Below are 20,924 nucleotides of genomic sequence, written 5' to 3' on the forward strand. Positions count from 1 at the left end.
ATGTGAAGCCATACGAAGCAGCAAAAGAAGACCATTCTTGGCTTGCAAAACAGGGCCCATTGTCCGACATGACAGTAAGCGGAATGCCATGGTGAGCGAAGGTGTCTTTGCATGCCCTGATGACAGCGGATGATATCAATTCGTGCAGGCGTATGACCTCTGGATAATTCGAAAAGTAATCTATGGTGATGACGTAGTCCCTGCCAAGCGCATGAAAAGGGTCCATACCCATCTTCGCCCAGGGGGACGTCACCAACTCATCGGGCCGAAGCGTCTCAGGGGGTTGCGCTGGCTAAAACCTTTGGCAGGTGGGGCAGTTGAGCACCATGTTGGCGATGTCGTCGCTGATGCCCGGCCAGTATACAGCTTCTCGGGCCCTCCGTCTGCTCTTCTCCACCCCCAGATGGCCTTCGTGTAGTTGGTCGAGGACCAGCCTGCGCATGCTGTGTGGAATCACAATCCGGTCCAGCTTTAGGAGGACACCGTCAATGATGGCCAAGTCGTCCCGGACATTGTAGAATTGTGGGCACTGTCCTTTGAGCCACCCTCCCGTCATGTGGCGCATCACCCGTTGTAGAAGGGGGTGAGCCGCAGTCTCCCGGCGAATACGGGCCAGACTTGAATCATCAGCTGGCAGATTTGCCGATGTGAAGGCCATCTGCGCTTCGACCTGACAGACGAACCCCTCTGAGTCGGGCGGTGTGCTCACTGCTCTGGATAGGGCATCCACAATGATGAGGTCCTTTCCCGGGGTGTAGACCAGTTGGAAGTCGTACCTCCGGAGCTTGAGCAGGATGCGCTGGAGGCGAGGGGTCATCTCGGTCAGGTCCTTATGTATGATGCTGACCAGGGGGCGATGGTCGATTTCCACGGTGAACTGGGGGAGACCATACACGTAGTCGTGGAACTTGTCTATGCCGGCTAACAAACCCAGGCACTCCTTCTCGATCTGCGCATAGCGCTGTTCTGTGGGGGTCATGGCGACCGGGGCCTATGATGCAGTGTCATCCCGTTGCAGGAGTACCGCCCCAATGCCGGACTGGCTGGCATCAGTCGAGATCTTCGTATCACGAGAGGTGTCGAAGAACGCCAATACCAGGGCTGTGGTGAGCTTAATTTTGAGCTCCTCCCATTCCTTCTGGTGTGCAGGCAGCCACTGGAACTCCGTGGACTTCTTTACTCGGTGGCAAAGAGCCATTGTGTGGAAGGCAAGGTTGGGAATAAACTTCCCCAGGAAGTTGACCATGCCTAGAAAGCGTAGCACTGCTTTCCTGTCTGCCGGCTGCGGCATGGCTGTAATGGCGCTCACCTTGTCTGCATCCGGACGCACTCCTGACTGGGATATGTGGTCCCCCAGAAACTTTAGCTCAGTTTGGCCGAAAGAACACTTGGCTCGGTTGAGGCGCAGGCCGTGTTCCCGTATCCACGCAAAGACACGCCCCCCCTCCAACGATTCTCCGGCCTGCGATGGGCCGAGTGGCCGACCATTTTCGGCGGGTCCCGCTGGCGTATGTCACGACAGGTACTTACCGGCGGGACCTGGCTCTGCAGGCGGCCTCCAGGGTCCTTGGGGGGGTGCGGGGGGATCTGGCCCCAGGGTGGTGCCCCCATGGTGTCCTGGCCCGCGATCGGAGCCCACCGATCCGCGGGCGGGCTTGTGCCATGGGGGCATTCTTTTCCTCCGTGCCGGCTGGTGTACCAGTCCGTGATGGCCGGCGCGGAGATGAACCCCCCCTGCGCATGCGCTGGGATGATGCCAGCACATGCTGGCGTTCCCGCGCATGCGCCGGCTGGCGGAGGCCCTTCGGCGCCGGCTGGCGTGGCGCAAACCACTCCGCCGCCAGCCTAGCCCCTGAAGGTGCGGAGGATTCCGCCCCTTTGGGGCGACACCGGAGTGGTTCACGCCACTCCTTCGCGCCGGAGTTGCCCGCCCCGCCGGTTTTCGCAGAATCCAGCCCACTGTCTGTGCAAGTCATTCGCCACTGCAGTACTGTTGTTTCCTCATTTGTGCCCATATTTATGAATGGATTTCTTCTTACAGTCAGTGACGTTCCTCTTCAGGAAGGCACATAAACCTTGGGATTTGGAAATATAATTTTGGAATAACTCAGAAAACATTCATCTCCCACAGGTTGATCTTTAGATAACTTGAGTCTGTCAGAATCAAAGGGAAAAAAAACGGTAGAATCCTTGGAAGCAAATAATTATTCCCACAGCAACTCAGCCCACTCTGCACCATTACCCAACATCTGGTGAGGTTCCTTTCTGTAAGTTCCCTAATGGTGCCAAAGACATTGCTTGACTTGCAACAAAGCCTTGGCTCTGATTAATTAATTCCCTGAATGGGGGCTCACAGAGAGGCAAGGCGCAATAATATTCCTTTTTATGGTAATCATTAAGGGGAAGAGATGTTTTCCCTGGACGGTTCTAACGCCTGGAGACGTACTTGGTTAACAGTCTGTGATCGCATAATTCATCCCTCACTGGTGGGAATCATTAGTGAAGCTGTCCTTTTCCTGTATCGGTTAATATGGCTGTCGTAATCCCAATTACCCAAGCATGTAGAGAGGATTAGATGAGCTGGGGATTGTTCTCCTTGGAGCAGAGAAGGGGAGATTAAGATGTGTTTCCGATCCTGAGGAGTTTCGATGAAGTCAGTGTGGTAGTATGCATTAGGGGTCATGTGGGACTGTGAAGCCATGATGTCATTGGCTGACAGATCCCGGGTCCTGGTTGGACATTGACCTCTAGCTCCGCCCTGAAGGCGGAGTATAAGTACCTGGAGCCCTCCCCCGCAGGTAGTCTACTACTGAACTGCGGGGGAAACAGTCACGCTTAATAAAGCCTCATCGACTTCACTCTATTCGTCTCTCGGGGTCTTTGTGCGCTACAATTTATGAAGCGTGCCTAAAAAGGACTATGGAGCTCAGGATCATCCCGGAATGCCTGAGGATCAGCCCCCACGCAGTGAACGCGGCAGCAGCTTTCAAGCATTGGCAGACTTGTTTCGAGGCCTACCTCAGAACGGCCACCGGCCGGGTCACAGAAGACCAAAAACTACAGGTCCTGCACTCGAGGTTAAGCACGGAGATTTTCTCTTTCATCGAAGACGCAGAGGATTTCCAGACGGCGTTCGCAGCACTGAAAAGTCTCTATGTCCGCCCAGTAAACCAGATCTACGCTCGCTATCAACTCGCAACGAGACGGCAAAGTCCCGGAGAATCGATAGATGAATTCTACGCTGCGCTACTAATTTTGGGACGAGCCTGCAGCTGTCCGTCGGTGAACGCAAATGAACACACGGACATGTTAATGCGCGATGCTTTTGTGGCAGGTATGAACTCCTCCCAAATCCGCCAAAGACTTCTAGAAAAAGAGTCGCTAGGACTCTCAGAAGCACGGGCCCTAGCAGCCTCCCTAGACGTGGCCGCGCGTAATACCCGCGCCTATGGCCCCGACCGCGCGGCAGCCCATTGGGCTCCGTACGTACCCGTCGCGACAAACCCACCCCCCCCCCGGACACCCCACAGGCTTGCGCGGTCCAAGCACCAAGTCGCACCGGGGGCGCCCGCTGCTATTTCTGCAGCCAGGCGAAACACCCCCGGCAGCGCTAACCGGCCCGCGCAGCGATCTGCAAGAGCTGCGGGAAAAAGGGCCATTTCGCGGTTGTGTGCCGGTCCCGCGAGGTCGCCGCTGTCCTGGGAGAACAGGGAACCCTGCACGCCGCTTACGCTCCCCAACCCCCCCTGCGCCCCATGTACGACCCGCCGGCACAGCCACTTTGGGTCCCGACCACCGCTCTCCCCAGAGAAGAGGGAGTTCTGCGCGGCTCTAACGCCCCCCAAACCCCCCCCCGCGCCCCACGTATGACCCGCCGGCGCTACCAATTTGGGTCCCGACCACCGCTGTCCCCAGAGATGAGGGAGCCCCGCGCGTTCCTAACGCTCCCCAACCCCCCCCAGCGCCCCATGTGCGACCCGCAGACGCCGCCATTTTGGGTCCCGGCCACCACGAGGGGAGGAAGGGCGCCGCCATCTTGGACCACACCAGACCTGTACGACGCATGGGGGCGGCCATTTTTCCCACCCTCGCCGCCATCTTGTGACCCCCCAGCCATGTGCGATGCATGGGGGCAGCCATTTTGTTCATCCCCGACACCATCTTGGACGGCAACAACGGACCCCAGTGTCGATGGCTCTACGGGGTTCGAAGAAGACGCTCCACTACTACAACCACGTCTCGCTTCAATAATGCTGGACCAAGCTCGGCCCCGGACACTCCAGACGACGACGACAACGGTGCTGATTAACGGGCACGAGACACCATGCCTAGTCGACTCCGGGAGCACGGAGAGCTTTATCCACCCCGATACGGTAAGACGCTGTTCCTTGACCAACCATCCCAGCGCACAAAAGATTTCCCTAGCTGCAGGATCCCACTCCGTCCAGATCAAAGGTTTCTGCATAGTTACCCTAACGGTGCAGGGGAGGGAGTTCAAAAACTACAGGCTCCATGTCCTTCCCCAACTCTGCGCCCCCACATTACTGGGATTAGACTTCCAGTGCAATCTACAGAGCCTTACCTTCAAATTCGGCGGCCCAATACCCCCACTCACTATCTGCGGCCTCGCAACCCTCAAGGTGCAACCCCCGTCCTTGTTTGCGAACCTCACCCCGGATTGCAAACCCGTCGCCACTAGGAGCAGACGGTACAGCGCCCAGGACCGGACCTTCATTCGGTCCGAAGTCCAGCGGCTACTAAAGGAAGGCATAATCCAGGCCAGCAATAGTCCCTGGAGAGCACGGGTGGTAGTAGTGAAGACAGGGGAGAAGCAAAGGATGGTCATAGACTATAGCCAGACCATCAACAGGTACACACAACTAGACGCGTACCCTCTCCCCCGCATATCCGACATGGTCAATCGGATTGCCCAGTATAAAGTCTTCTCCACCGTGGACCTCAAGTCCGCCTACCATCAGCTCCCCATCCGCCCAAGTGACCGCAAGTACACAGCCTTCGAGGCAGACGGGCGATTATACCATTTCCTAAGGGTCCCATTTGGCGTCACAAACGGGGTCTCGGTCTTCCAACGAGAGATGGACCGAATGGTTGATCAACACGGGTTGCGGGCCACGTTCCCGTATCTCGACAATGTAACCATCTGCGGCCACGACCAGCAGGACCACGACACCAACCTCCAAAAATTCCTCCAGACCGCTAAAGCCTTGAACCTCACGTACAACGAGGACAAGTGCGTTTTTAGCACCAACCGGCTAGCCATCCTGGGCTACGTAGTGCGCAATGGGATAATAGGCCCCAATCCCGAACGTATGCGCGCCCTCATGGAATTTCCCCTCCCGCACTGCTCAAAAGCCCTGAAACGCTGCCTGGGGTTCTTTTCATACTACGCCCAGTGGGTCCCCCAGTACGCAGACAAGGCCCGCCCTCTAATACAGACCACTACCTTCCCCCTGTCGACAGAGGCTTGCCAGGCCTTCAGCCGCATCAAAGCGGATATCGCAAAGGCCACGATGTGCGCCATCGACGAGTCCCTCCCCTTCCAGGTCGAGAGCGACGCCTCCGACGTAGCTCTAGCGGCCACCCTTAACCAAGCGGGCAGACCCGTGGCCTTTTTCTCCCGAACCCTCCACGCTTCAGAAATCCGCCACTCCTCAGTGGAAAAGGAAGCCCAAGCCATAGTGGAAGCTGTGCGACATTGGAGGCATTACCTGGCCGGCAGGAGATTCACTCTCCTCACCGACCAACGGTCGGTAGCCTTCATGTTCGATAATGCACAGCGGGGCAAAATCAAAAACGACAAGTTCTTAAGGTGGAGGATCGAGCTCTCCACCTTCAACTACGAGATCTTGTATCGTCCCGGAAAGCTGAACGAGCCGTCCGATGCCCTATCCCGCGGCACATGTGCCAACACACAAATTAACCGCCTCCAAACCCTCCACGAGGACCTCTGCCACCCGGGGGTCACTCGGTTTTTCCACTTTATCAAGTCCCGCAACCTCCCATACTCCTTAGAGGAGGTCCGTACAGTCACAAGGAACTGCCACATCTGCGCAGAGTGCAAACCGCATTTTTTCAGGCCGGATGGTGCGCACCTGATTAAGGCTTCCCGCCCCTTTGAACGCCTTAGTCTGGATTTCAAAGGACCCCTCCCCTCCACCGACCGCAACATATACTTCCTTAAAGTGGTGGACGAGTACTCCCGCTTCCCATTCGCCATCCCCTGTTCTGACATGACCGCGGCCACAGTCATTAAAGCCCTGAACACCATATTCACACTGTTCGGTTGCCCCGCATACGTCCACAGCGACAGGGGGTCCTCTTTCATGAGTGACGAGCTGCGCCAGTTCCTGCTCAGCAACGGGATAGCCTCGAGCAGGACGACCAGCTACAACCACCGGGGGAACGGGCAAGTAGAGAGGGAGAACGGCACAGTCTGGAAGACCGTCCTACTGGCCCTACGGTCCAGGGACCTCCCAGTTTCCCGGTGGCAGGAGGTCCTTCCGGACGCCCTCCACTCCATCCGGTCACTACTGTGTACCAGCACTAATCAAACGCCTCATGAGCGCCTCCTTGTCTTCCCCAGGAAGTCCTCCTCTGGAACGTCGCTGCCGACCTGGCTGGCGGCCCCAGGACCCATCCTGCTCCGAAAGCACGTGCGGGCGCACAAGTCGGACCCGTTGGTCGAAAGGGTTCACCTCCTTCTCGCGAACCCGCAGTACGCCTACGTGGACTACCCCGACGGCTGACAGGACACGGTCTCTCTGCGAGATCTGGCGCCCGCCGGCAACACACACACCACCCCGACACCAACCACCCAACCCCCCCCCTTCCTGCCACCGCCGCACCCAGCGACCGCCCCCTTCCCAGGAGGATCAGTCCTCCTCCCAGGCCCGACCAGGAATAAAGCCCAAGCTGAAACCGTAAGGCTCCCGGAGAGGACAACACCAGAACAAGCACCACCACCACCGGGGCCGAGGCGATCGACACGGACGACCAGACCGCCCGACCGACTCGTGGCGTCGATCTAACAGTACAATGTGGACTTTAACGAGAACATTTTGTCTTTTCCTGAGGATTACTGTAAATAGTTGAAACAAAAAAAAAACCTTGTACATACTGTTATATTGAAAGTTTTCCTCCCAGGACCAGCCTTGTAAACCCTTACCACCATGCGAAGCATCACCCCGCCGGGTTCATTTTTAACAAGGGGTGAATGTGGTAGTATGCATTAGGGGTCATGTGGGACTGTGAGGCCATGATGTCATTGGCTGACAGATCCCGGGTCCTGGTTGGACGTTGACCTCTAGCTCCGCCCTGAAGGCGGAGTATAAGTACCTGGAGCCCTCCCCCGCAGGTAGTCTACTACTGAACTGTGGGGGAAACAGACACGCTTAATAAAGCCTCATCGACTTCACTCTATTCGTCTCTCGGAGTCTTTGTGCGCTACAGTCAGTCAAGGGGAATCTGTTTCCACTAGCAGGTGGTTCATTAACCAGAGGATTCCAGTTCAATATAATTGGCAATAGGCCTGGGAAGAGATAAGGAGCTTTTTATTTTGCTCAGCGAGTTATTGTGATCTTGATTGCACTTCCTGTAAGGGTGGTGAAAGCAGATTCAATATTAATTTGAAAAGGGGATTTGGATATATACTTGAAAAAGAAACAAAACAATTGTGGAGCAATGTGCAAGAGCAGGGTAGTGGAGCTAAATTGGCTCTTTCAGAGTGATGGCAAAGTGAGTAAAGGGTCACCTACTGTGCTGTCTTACTTTACCTTCTCTCCCCTTTACCAACATACAAATGCTTCAGTGAGTTTCAGTAATAGGAGGTAGAAAATGAAGTCGGAAATTATTATTGATCTACCATGTCCAAATAGTGTTCAATTATCCTCCAAACCAAACATCATTTTCCAGCTTTTCAGCCCCGTTCCCCTAAAGGATGAGATGATGAGAAACACTTGTTTGGTTCCTGAAGTATTGTCACTGATTGTAAAAGTTATGTAGAAAAGTTACAGCTTGACTTTGGTTGAAATTGGTTGAAAAAAAAGTTAATCAAAATGTTTTCCTTTCACAAGCCACAGCTGAGAACTTAAGTAAAACGAGAGCATTGCAACGTGAATCTAATCCTTATGGTAGTGCTTTAACCCTATTCCACTAATTTATATCATGTTCTCAATTGTCCTTCAGTATCTGATATCTACCCAATCAGTGTGTTTCAAACTTTGTTGCCCAGGTCTCGACATCCTTCGGGACCCACGCCGGCCAACCTTCGTGAACCATGCCGCCCGAACTTCGCCACCCACCCTGCCCAAACATCATGACCACTATTTTCGCTTATCTTTAATGCGACAGGTGAGCCTCACAATCTCACTTGCTTTGTCACTCAATGTTACATTTCTGCTAAGGACTTCAGGTGATGATTTAAGATCTCACTGCACCCGTTGAAGAAAATCAGGAGGTTTGTTCTCAAACTCGCCATGCTTAGTCTTGAAATTACTTTGAAGTTTTGAGGGTTTTATTTTTCATTTTACAGTATTTCCTTGCATATAACACACCTGAACTTTGCATCCTGATTTGTAGTGGCATAATTAATAAACCCATACCTCAAGAACTCATCGTTATGCTGCTTTGTTCCTGTTTTCACCTTCTTCTTTATGGGTTGTGCACCAGAGACCGTGGAGCTGACATCAGCACTGCTGGCAGCTACAAAATGGAGGCATCTCTCTCGTGCCCAGAGGATGTGACATCAATGTACGGGTTACGAGACGTGATCTCTGCCGCCACTTCTGGAGAGAAGACTCCATCGATTTTTAAAAGGATTTGCTCATGGGTCAGTGTGCTAACTTCAGGAGGAGGTGGTTTGCGTCGCTGGGCCCCAGGACTTTTAAAAGCCGGTTGCGGCTGTTGGGCACTTCGTCCCGTGATTGGGAACGCCCCGACATCAGTGTGTGACCCACCCTCAGGCCGCAACCCTGACTTTGAAAATGATTGTACTAAATGCATCGCAGGGTATTATAATTTTGAAATTATGACTGCATAAAGTTAGTATTGCTAAGGATAAGAATGGAATGAAATGAACCAATCTGTAAGAATGTAATTTGTCATTCAACCAGAGCAATTTAGGCTGGTAATTATCTTGGAGAAATTAAGGCTGTCAGTCCTCCATCGAAAAAGGATACTGCCTTAAGCTATGAGGCTTTATTCAGAGTAATACGAAACACTTGGAAAGTATATCAATAAATAACATTCTTGTTTACTTCTAAGAAGATTCCAATGTCACAAACAAAGAACAGAACAGTACAGGCCCTTCAGCCCGATCATGATGCCTGTCAAAACTAAAACATTCTGTACTTCCGGGATCCAAATCCCTCTATTCCCATCCTATTCATGTGTTCATCAAGATGCCTCTTAAATATCTCTATCGTATCTGCTTTCACCACCTCCCCCGACAGTGCATTCCAGGCACTCACCACCCTGTGTAAAAAACGTGCCTCACACATCTCCTCTAAACTTTCCCCCTCGCACCTTTAACCTATGTCCCCTAGTAATTGACTTAAATTACCTTGGAAAAAGCATCTGACTATCCACTCTGTCCATGTCATTCATAATTTTGTAGACCTCTATCATGTCGCCCCTCAACCTCCGTCGTTCCAGTGGAAACAATCTGGGTTTATCAAACCTCTCCTCAGAGCTAATACCGTCCAGACCAGGCAACATCCTGGTAAACCTATTTTGTTGGATTAGATTTTGGATTTTTGTTTATTGTCACGTGTACTGAGGTACAGTGAAAAATATTTTTCTGTGAGCAGCTCAACAGATCATAAAGTACATGAAAAGAAATGGAAATAAAAGAAAATACATAATAGGGCATGTGCCCTCTCCAAAGCATCCACATTCTTCTGGAAGTGTGACGACCAAAATTGTATGCAATATTCCAAATGTGGCCTAACTAATGTTCTGTAGAGCTGCAGCATGACTTGTAAATTTTTATACTCAATGCCTTGACTGATGAAGGCAATCATGTTGCGTGTCTTCTTGACTGCCTTAACCACCTGCATTGCCAATTTCAGTGATCTGTGGACCTGTACACCCAGATCTCTCTGCCTGTCAATACTCTAAAGGTTTCTGCCATTTACTACATAATTCCCACCTGTATTAGATATTCCAAAATGCATTACCTCAATTTGTCCAGATTAAACTCCATCCGCCATTTCTCCGCCCAAGTCTCCAACCAATCTATAACCGGGTATCCCCCACCAATCTATATCCGGCTGTATCCTCTGTCAATCCTCTTCAAGATCCACAATTCCACCAATCTGTGTGTAATCTGCAAATGTACAAATCAGCTACATTTTCCTTCAAATCATTTATATATACTCCAAACAACAAAGGTCCCAGCACTGATCCTTGCAGAACACCACGAAGTACAGCCTCCCATTCAGAAAAGCACCCTTCCACCGCTACCCTCTGTCTTCTATGACCAAACCAGTTCTGTATCCATCTTGCCAGCTCACCTCTGATCCCGTGTGACTTCACCTTTTGTACAAATCTGCCATGAGGGATCTTGCAAAGTTTTTACTGAAGTCCATGTAGACACCATCCGCTTCCCTTCCTTCATCAATCACCTTCGTCACTTCCTCAATAAACCCGATCAAACTAGTGAAACACGACCTCCCCTTCACAAAACCATGCTGCCTGTCACTAATAAATCCATTTGTTTCTAAATGTGAATAAATCCTGACCCTAAGAATCTTTTCCAATAATTTCCCTACCACTGACGCAAGGCTCACTGGCCTATAATTTCCTGGATTATCCCATCTATCCTTATTAAACAAAGGAACAACATTGGCTATTCTCCAATTCTCTGGGACTTCACCTGTAGCCAATGAAGGTACAAAAATTTCTGTCATGGCTCCAGCAATTTCCGCCCTTGCTTCCCTCAGTATTCTGGGGTAGATCTCATCAGGCCCTGGTAATTTATCCATCTGAATGCTTTTGAAGACCCCCCAACAACTCCTCCATTTTGATATCTACATGACTCAGAATATCTACTCACCCTTTCCTAGACTCATCAACCACCAAGTCCTTTTCTTGGGGAATACTGATGCAAAGTACTCATTTAGTACCTTATCCATTTCCTCTGGCTCCAGGCATAGATTCCCTCCTCTGTCCTTGAGAGGGTCAAACCTTTCCCTGGCTACCCACTTGCTCTTTACATATGTATAAAATGCCTTGGGATACTCCGTAATCCTGTTTGCCAAGGACTTTTCATGGCCCCTTTTAGCCCTCCGAACTCCTTGCTTAAGTTCCTTCTTACTTTTTTTACATTCTTCAAAGGCTTTGTCTGTTTTCAGCCTGCTAGACCTTACAAATGTTCCCTTTTTCTTTTTGACTAGGCTCACAATATCCCTCATTATCCAAGGTTCCCGAAACATGCCATACTTACCCTTCATCTTTGCAGGAACATGCCGGTCCTGAATTCTAATCCACTGTCATTGGAAATTATTTTCTTTTCTTTTCATGTACTAAATGATCTGTTTGAGCTGCTCGCAGAAAAATACTTTTCACTGTACCTCGGTACACATGACAACAAACAAATCCAATCCAATCTAAAGTCTCCCACGTGTCAGAAGTTGCTTTACCCTCAAACAGCCGGCCCCGATGTATATTCTTCAGTTCCTGCATAATAGTGTTGTAATTAGCTTTCCCCAATTCAGCACCATCACCCGAGGGCTACTCTTATACTTGAGCACGAGAATCTTAAAACTCAAAGAATTATGGTCACTATTCCAGAAATGCTCCCCCACTGAAACCTCGATCGCCTGGCCGGGCTCATTCACACCTCCAATACCAGGTCCTGTACAGCTCCATCCCCAGTTGGACTATTTACATATTATTTCAAGAAACCCTCCTGGTTGCTCCTTACAAATTCTGCCCCATCCAAGTCTCACCCATTTCCGCTGGCTCCAGCCATAGATTCCTTCCAAGTGGGTCCCAGTCAATATAAGGGATGTTAAAATAACCCACCACAACAACCCTGTTGTTTTTACATATTTCCAAAATCTGTCTACATATCGGCTCCTCTATCACCCACCAGCTGTTGGGAGGTCTGTGGTAAACCCCCAACATTGTGATTGCACCCTTCCGATCCCTGAGCTCTCCCCACACTGCTTCACTGCATGAGCCCTCTAATGTGTCATCCCTCAGTACAGCTGTGATATTGTCCTTCACCAGTGGTGTAACCCTCACCCTTTTTACATCGCCGTCTAATCGCCTGAAGCATCGAAATCCTGGAACGTTTAGCTGCCAATCCTGTCCTTCCCTCAACCAAGTCTCTGTAATAGTAACAACATCATAGTTCCAAGTACTAATCCAAGCTCTAGATTTATCTGCCTTACCTATTATACTTCTCATGTTGAAACAAATGCACGTCAGACCACCAGTCCCACTGTGTTCAGCAACTTCTTGTTGCCTGCTCTTCCTCTTAGTCTTACTGGCCTCAGTCTCTAGCTTTCCCTCAGTTACTTAGCCACTGACCTGCTGCTCTGGTGCCCCCCCCCCCCCCCCCCCCCCCCCCCCCGCCACACTTGTTTAAACCCTCCCTGGTGATGCTAGCAAACCTCCAAGCCCGGATATTGGTGCTCCTCTATGTGCCACTGCTCTGGCGACTGCTGTTGTTTTCTCCTGACAGGTCATCCCTGTCTGATATGCAGATATGCACATAATGATATACAGACAGGCACAGACAGGCAGCTAATGAACACAGAGAACAGGACATGACCAATGAGCAAGCAGGACACTCAGGGGTGGTATCTCACTATAAAAAGCACGAGGCACTCACACTCCTCCTCTTTCCACTGATGAACATCTATAGAGTGAGTCAGGGTGTATGTATAGTATCACACCTCCAGCACGTGGCTAAGAGCTAGTCTGGTTCAGTCAGACAGAAATTCCTGACCAATTTTCAGTCTGGTATACATAATTACATAAAGCTTTAGTGGGGCATGGTGGTGTAGTCATAATGTTATTAGACCAATAATCCAGAGACCCAGGATAATGTTTGGGAACATGGGTTCAAGTCCCACCATGGCAGCTGGTGGAATTCAAATTCAATTAACAAATCTTGAATATAAAACTAGTCTCAGCGATGGGTTACCCTGAAACTATCATCGGATGTCATGGGGAAGGAAATCTTCCATTCTTAACGGGTCTGATCTACTTATGCCCCCAGATCCACAGTAAGCAAAAAGTAACGCAAAGTCACCATAGTCCCAGATGACTATAGGCTGCTTTTCCTCTGAGGGAGAGAGCTGACTGGTGGTTAAGCTGAGGATCACCGCACCTCTGGCAAGAGGAAAGGTTGAGAAGGTGGTGCCTTCATGAATAACCTCAACTGGTACGGGAATTGAACCTGCGCTGTTGGCCTCACCCATCGTCACAAACCAACTGTCCAGCGAGCTGAGCTAAACCAGCCCACTGATACACAGTAACTGTTCTCTGAAATAGCCTGGCAAGCCATTCAGTTCAAGGGTGATTAAAGATGGACAATGAATGTTGGCCTTCCAGCGATGCTCACATTCAATGAAAGAATAAATGGGAAAAAATTAAAGTGTCAGATAGTGACCTGGAAAATAATAAAGCTGAGAACATGCATTGATCAGCGCACTTCTGTTGTACAGTAATGGAATAGGATGTTCTGATATTCATTTGCATCCTCACTACAATATTACTTGACATCTCATCTTGGCATCTTATAACCCAATCAAACATTCAGATTTTCCTCAAGTAATTTTAATCTTCTACATCTAATTGAAGTGACACATCTCATCCTTTTCAATTAACCACATCTCACTAAATATATGCCAGTGCTGCCTTGTTTCAACTTGGCCCAATCCCAAATTAAATTGTTCTCATTGCTGTGACTTAGGCCTCCTCATTTCAGATCCAGCCCCAGGCCTCCCACCCTGATGGATCACCGTATCTCTGCATATATGTGACATAGCAACCTAACTTTAACTGTAGCCATTACCATTTGGAAGTAAAATTTGAAGCAGCTTCGTGCCTCCTTTCATCGCTAGTTGTAACCATAGCAACTCTCGCTAAATACCTGCCACTGAGCTTTCTGTGGTATCAGTACCACCAAAAAAATGCACTAACATTAAACAACCGAGACAAATTAAAACCAAACCCTCTCGGATTGTTTGCAATATCCATGAGCATGCTATCTGTCCCTATGGCAACCAAACTGAACATGCTCACCTAACACACTGGAGGACCTATGACAAAAACTGCATATAGCGAATACACAATTATTTTTATTAGATAACATATTCAATGTGCTACAAAATTACAGCAGAGAGTCAAATTTAAGCTCCCCATCAGAAAGAATGAATTTAAACATTATCAATATGTGTGTTTACATACGTATGCTGCTTTAATTATAGTATTTTTTAACTAGTTCTTGGGAACTGAGAATGGACAAGCAAATGGTTTGAGTTTTATTTCCAAATGCAATTAATTGATTTCTAATTACGATTGAAATAACCACAACTATTAGAAACATCCATAAAACTCCAGAAGACATTTTATTATCCCCTACTACTTTCCTTTGAGGCAGGAGCAATACCTGACTCAAGATAACCAACGCCTGAACATTTTCCTGGTGCATTATGGGACAATTTCTGAAGAAAGTGGTAGTATACCTCAGGCCCTGATTTGATTTCTGAGCAGACGTAAGCCGGGGTGTGATAATACCGCTAACAAGTAGGCTAGCAGGGGGGCTTACACTAAAAGCCCTGGAAGTTACGGGTCTCACTCAATGGACGTGGATGCCCGATTTGCAATTCTCCTGACTATCAGTTCACTAATTTACTGCCCTGGAAATTGGATGCATCACAAATCAGCTGTGCTGAAATCTGCACTCAGTTTTCTAAACAGCCCTTCCATTGAGTCTGAATAGTTGGGAGGTTCCTTAACTCCAGCCTGATACAATGCATTGGGTAATTGAGAAACTTTGTTTCTAAGGCCATTAGTGGTGGTAGAGAAGCAACTCTCCTAACAGGCTAAATAAACCACATAGTGAGCAATGTTTCATGTACAGGGACAGCAATCTTCATCAGTGTCTTGTCTCAGTGAGAGTCTTTATTGAGCTGGCTAGAAATACTAGCCTACAGTGCTTGCCATGGGACAGAATCACATGAAAGTTAGCCAGGTAGTACTACGTTGCATTTCCAAAACCCAAGCATTCCCCTTTTCATATAAAAAATAGATACAAACATACCCTTTTCCCTATCGAACAAAATAAAAAGATTCATGCACAATCCTGTGGGACTGTGAGTTACCCAAGTTATCCACTATATACCCACTGTTCTCATGCATTAACAACCGTTTGTCCTACTAGTCAGTCTCTGGATATGCAAAACACACATAGGCCGGAAGTTTACTTGGTAGTAGCAGGCATGTTCCTGTCCGGAAGGACATAAAATATCGAGAGAAGATGTTGGGCCACATCCTCATCTTATCGCTCACCCGCGCAACATTGCGGTCAATGGGCGCATGCAGGAGTTGAAAGCGTGTCCGCCGACAATTAATCAGCCACTTAAGGCAATAAAAAGGACAAATGAAGGTGATGTTACTTTGCCCGTGTGATTTCATGCTTGTTGCTCAGGCAGCACGAGCGGGTGGCCATCCAGTTTGTTCACTTTTCTCATCTGAAGGTGGGATAAAGGGGAGTCGGAGAATTTGCTGTGTGGGTTGTTAGGAATTCAGGTGAGAGTTTTTTGCTGCTTTATTACTGAAATTTTAGACCATTTCCTCTGGCTTCTTCTGAAGTATTTGATTTGTTAAGCTTTGTTTTGAGGATTCTTTGGTTCTTTCATATCTATTGGAGAGTTTCTGCCCATTTCAGCCTTCATAAAACAGGGCAGTGCCATTTGCATTTCAGCAGATGGGGATTGTGTACTCTGCTGAGGGCATCTTCTCTGAGAAGGAAGAGAGAGACAATAGGAGAGGATGCCAGGTGTCCACAGGCCGCATTGCAAGGAGAGACCAATGTGAGGACAGGCACAGACACAGGGGGTGCAGAGCCATCAGGGAGAGCAAAGCAGAAGGGTCCTCAAAAGACATCACTATCCTGTTGCCAGAGTTTACTGGCAGTGATCTAGCTACCCAACATCCAGTGCCCCAGGAGACTCTGCCTCTCCAGGGACACGGTGACAGCATTATGCCGGATGATTGGGCCAGCGATCACCTCCAACTGTGCGAGTGGATACCCAATGCAATTTTCTCTAAATGTAACAGTAGCCTCCAATTCATTTTTTATCTGGATATTTCCAGGGATCAGTGGGAGATCTGTGTGGAGTGAACCAATAAGCTGTCCACAGCTTCATCAAGCTCATTACTGATGCTCTCTTCAGACAGGTCCACACATTCATTCATTACTGGGTGGATGAAACCAGCCAGAGGCTTTGCAGTTATTTTTGGGTTCCCCTGCATCCAGGGTGCTATAGACTGCAATAATGTTGCCATCACAACACCAGAGGTTCAGCCAAGTGCCTTTGTGAATAGGAAGAGTTACCACTCCATGACTATGCAGCTAGTACGGAACCACAAGACCCAGACTCTGCAATTCTGTGCAAGGAACCTTGGCAGCTCCAATGACGCATGTAACCTGCAACACTTCCACGTCTCAAGGCTGTTCATGGCACCAACCCGGCTGGATGGTTGTTTGCTGGGTCACAAAAGGTTTGCCTTGAAAAGGTGCTTCAGGACACTACTCTGGCACCTAAGGACAGAGGCGGAAGAGAGGTACAGCAGGAGTGATACCACCTCGTTGAGAGGATCATTGGGCTGCTGGAGATGAGGTTCCATTGCCTGGACCAATCGGCGGGGGGGGGGGGCACTGCAATATCCTCCAGAGCACATGTCACTCATAGCCATTGTCTACTGAGATCTGCACAATCCAGCACTGCCAAATGGGGAACCTACTGGAGGTTGAGGATAGCGAGGCTGCTCCACAGGCCTCAGAGCAAGGCTCTACTGAGGCAGAGGGTGAGGACGTGGAGGCAGAGTTGAGGAACCCTCAGGTAGGCAAGTACACCAGGGAGACTTTGATTCAACGCACCTTAAGTTCAGCTGCCAAGGCATGGCTTTGTTCTCAGTGCACACAGATTTCTGAGAATGCAATGACATTAAGGCAGCACAGTGGTGCAGTGGTTAGCACTGCAGCCTCCCCGCGCCAAAGTCCCAGGTCCGATCCCAGCTCTGGGTTACTGTCTGTGTGGCGTTTGCACATTCTCCCCGTGTTTGCGTGGGTTTCATCCCCACAACCCAAAGTTGTGCAGGTTAGGTGGATTGGCCACACTAAATTGCTCCTTAATTGGAAAAAAATAATTGGGAACTCTAAAATTTTTTTTTTTTTTGAGGAGAGAATGCAATGCCATAACCCCAACATCTGTAATAAAGTTTGCTGCCCCGATTGTCTATCATAAGGCATTGATAAGGCCTGCACCTATGGAAAACATGAAGGACAATCAGGGCATTTGTGGTAATTTGACCATAAAAAGGTAGTCAAAATGCATTGTGAAAGTTAACCTTCTTTAATATGTAGAAATAAGTAAGTTTAAAATACAGTATGGGCTCAAAAATGGGAGCAGCTAGTTAAACATCAAAATAATGGTAACAGAATAAAATCAGAACTAACGGCAGTTAAATATGAATCTCTACAGGTAGCGATAATAACAACTACTAATGATGTCAGAGCACTTACTGATGACATCAGCAATGGAGTTAAATAAGAAGATGTATAATAATAATACTCTATAACACTTCTCCCACCTTAAATTTTAATCCAATTTAAAGAACAGAAATACAATGAAACTAATGGTTAAATTATGGGCGTGATTCTCTGGTCCCAGAGTGGCGTGTTTCTTAGTGACACACTCTTGGCGGCGGGGTACACTCTTCCTGCTTCTTGTCAATAGGATTTCCCATTGAAGCCACCCCACACTGCCAGGAAACCTGGGGGTGGGTGTGCGTTGCCAGCAGGAAAAGAGAATCTCAATGGCCGGAGAATTCTGGCCTATATGTGAGTCTTTCAGGAACTTTGCAACTACACTGTGATCTGTGCAGTACCACTGGTGAGTTTGTCAACACTGGTGAAGCGTGACTTAGTTCAACAGAATTTGTGGGCGCAAGAGTAGGTTGAGTATCTGTGCAAGAAAAAAGCTAGACAGGGGTCTAGCGGGGGGGGAGGGGAGGGGGGGAAGGGGGGGAGGGGAAAGGGTTGCTGCTGCACTGGCCGAAAGGGAATGGGACACAGAAGAGGTGGTCGGGACGGGGATCCCCCCTCTGGGGGACTGGAGGGTGAGGGAGGCGTGGACACGGGACTGGCCCAGAAAAGGAGATGGCTAGTCGGCGGGGCGTGGGGGGGGGGGGGGGGGGGGGGGGTGAGAGCCCCTCCAATCCGGCTGATAACGTGGAATGTGAGGGGCCTGAATGGGCCGGTGAAGAGGGCTCGAGTGTTCGCGCACTTAAAGGGACTGAAGGCGGACTTGGCCATGCTCCAAGAGACACACCTGAAGGTGGCGGACCAGGTCAGGCTAAGAAAGGGATGGGTAGGACAGGTATTCCACTCGGGACTGGACGCGAAGAATAGAGGGGTGGCAATATTGGTGGGAAAGCGGGTGTCATTTGAGGCCAAGACTATTGTAGCGGACAATGGAGGGCGATATGTAATGGTGAGCGGTAGGCTGCAAGGGATGTGGGTGGTGTTGGTAAACGTATACGCCCCGAACTGGGATGATGCAGGATTCATGAAGCGCATGTTGTGGCGCATTCCGGACCTGGAGATAGGAGGCCTGATAATGGGAGGGGACTTCAATACAGTGTTGGATCCAGTACTAGACCGCTCCAAATCAAGGACTGGGAAGAGGCCAGCGGCGGCCAAGGTACTTAGGGGGTTTATGGATCAGATGGGGGGAGTGGACCCATGGCGGTTTGCAAGGCCGCAGGCCAGGGAATTTTCTTTCTTCTCCCATGTACACAAAGCCTACTCCCGGATAGATTTCTTTGTTCTGGGTAGGACGCTCATCCCGAGGGTGGAGGGGACGGAGTATTCGGCTACAGCCATTTCGGACCATGCCCCGCACTGGGTGGAACTGGAGCTGGGAGAGGAGAGGGACCAACGCCCGTTGTGGCGGCTGGATGTGGGACTGCTGGCGGACGAGGTGGTGTGTGGGAAGGTGAGGGGGTGTATCGAAAGGTACTTGGAGGCCAACGACAATGGGGAGGTGCGGGCGGGGGTGGTATGGGAGGCGTTGAAGGCGGTGATCAGGGGAGAGCTAATTTCCATTAGGGCTCATAGGGAGAAGACAGAGGGTATGGAAAGGGTGAGGTTAGTGGGGGAGATTTTGAGAGTGGATAGGAGATACGCAGAGGCCCCGGAGGAAAGATTACTTGGGGAAAGACGACGGCTCCAGACGGAGTTTGACCTGTTGACCACAGGAAAGGCGGAGGCACAGTGGAGGAAAGCGCAGGGGGCAACCTACGAGTATGGGGAAAAGGCTAGTCGGATGCTGGCACACCAGCTCCGTAAGAGGATGTCAGCGAGGGAAATAGGGGGAGTCAAAGATGGAAGGGGAGCCACAGTTTGGAGTGCGACGAAAATAAACGAGGTATTCAAGGCCTTTTATGAAGAGCTGTACAGATCCCAGCCCCCAGCGGGGGAAGAGGGGATGAGACGATTCCTAGATCAGCTGAGATTCCCGAGGGTGGAGGAGCAAGAGGTGGCTGGTTTGGGGGCACCAATTGGGTTGGAGGAGCTGAGCAAGGGTTTGGGGAGTATGCAGGCGGGGAAGGCCCCGGGACCGGACGGATTCCCGGTGGAGTTCTACAGGAAGTACGCAGACCTGTTGGCCCCGCTACTGGTGAGGACCTTTAATGACGCAAGAGAGGAGGGGACCCTGCCCCCGACAATGTTGGAACCGACAATTTCTTTGATCCTAAAGCGGGACAAGGACCCACTCTAATGTGGATCGTACAGGCCGACCTCGCTCCTCAATGTGGATGCAAAGTTGCTGGCAAAAGTGCTGGTCACGAGGATCGAGGACTGTGTCCCGGGGGTAATCCACGAGGACCAGACGGGAATTGTAAAGGGCAGGCAACTAAACACCAATGTGCCGCGGCTATTAAACGTGATAATGATGTCATCGGAGGAGGGAGAGGCGGAGATAGTGGCAGCTATGGACGCGGAGAAGGCCTTTGACCGAGTAGAGTGGGAGTACCTCTGGGAGGTGCTGCGCACGTTTGGGTTTGGGGTAGGGTTTATCAATTGGGTTAAGCTCCTTTACAGAGCCCCGATGGCAAGTGTAGTGACGAACCGGCGGAGGTCGGAGTACCTTCGACTGTACCGAGGGAAGAGGCAGGGGTGCCCCCTGTCCCCCCTGTTGTTCGCATTGGCAATTAAACCATTGGCCATGTCATTGAGGGAGTCTAATAAATGGAAGGGGGTGGTCCGAGGGGGAGAAGAGCATCGGGTGTCGCTATATGCGGATGACCTGTTGCTGTACATGGCGGATCCAATGGAGGGGATGGTGGAGGTCATGCAGACTCTAAGGGAGTTTGGGGAGTTTTCGGGCTAGCTCAATGTAGGGAAGAGTGAGCTCTTTGTATTACAGGCAGGGGACCAAGAAAGAGGGATAGGGGACCTACCGCTGAGGAGGGCGGAGGGGAGCTTTCGGTATCTGGGGATCCAGATAGCCAGGAGTTGGGGGACCCTACATAAACTGAATCTGATGAGGTTGGTGGAGCAAATGGAGGAGGATTTCAAAAGATGGGACATGTTACCGCTCTCGCTGGCGGGTAGAGTGCAGTCGGTCAAAATGGTGGTCCTTCCGAGGTTTCTGTTT

This window comes from Scyliorhinus torazame, chromosome 18, assembly GCF_047496885.1.
Source record: "Scyliorhinus torazame isolate Kashiwa2021f chromosome 18, sScyTor2.1, whole genome shotgun sequence".
Taxonomy (NCBI): Eukaryota; Metazoa; Chordata; class Chondrichthyes; order Carcharhiniformes; family Scyliorhinidae; genus Scyliorhinus; species Scyliorhinus torazame.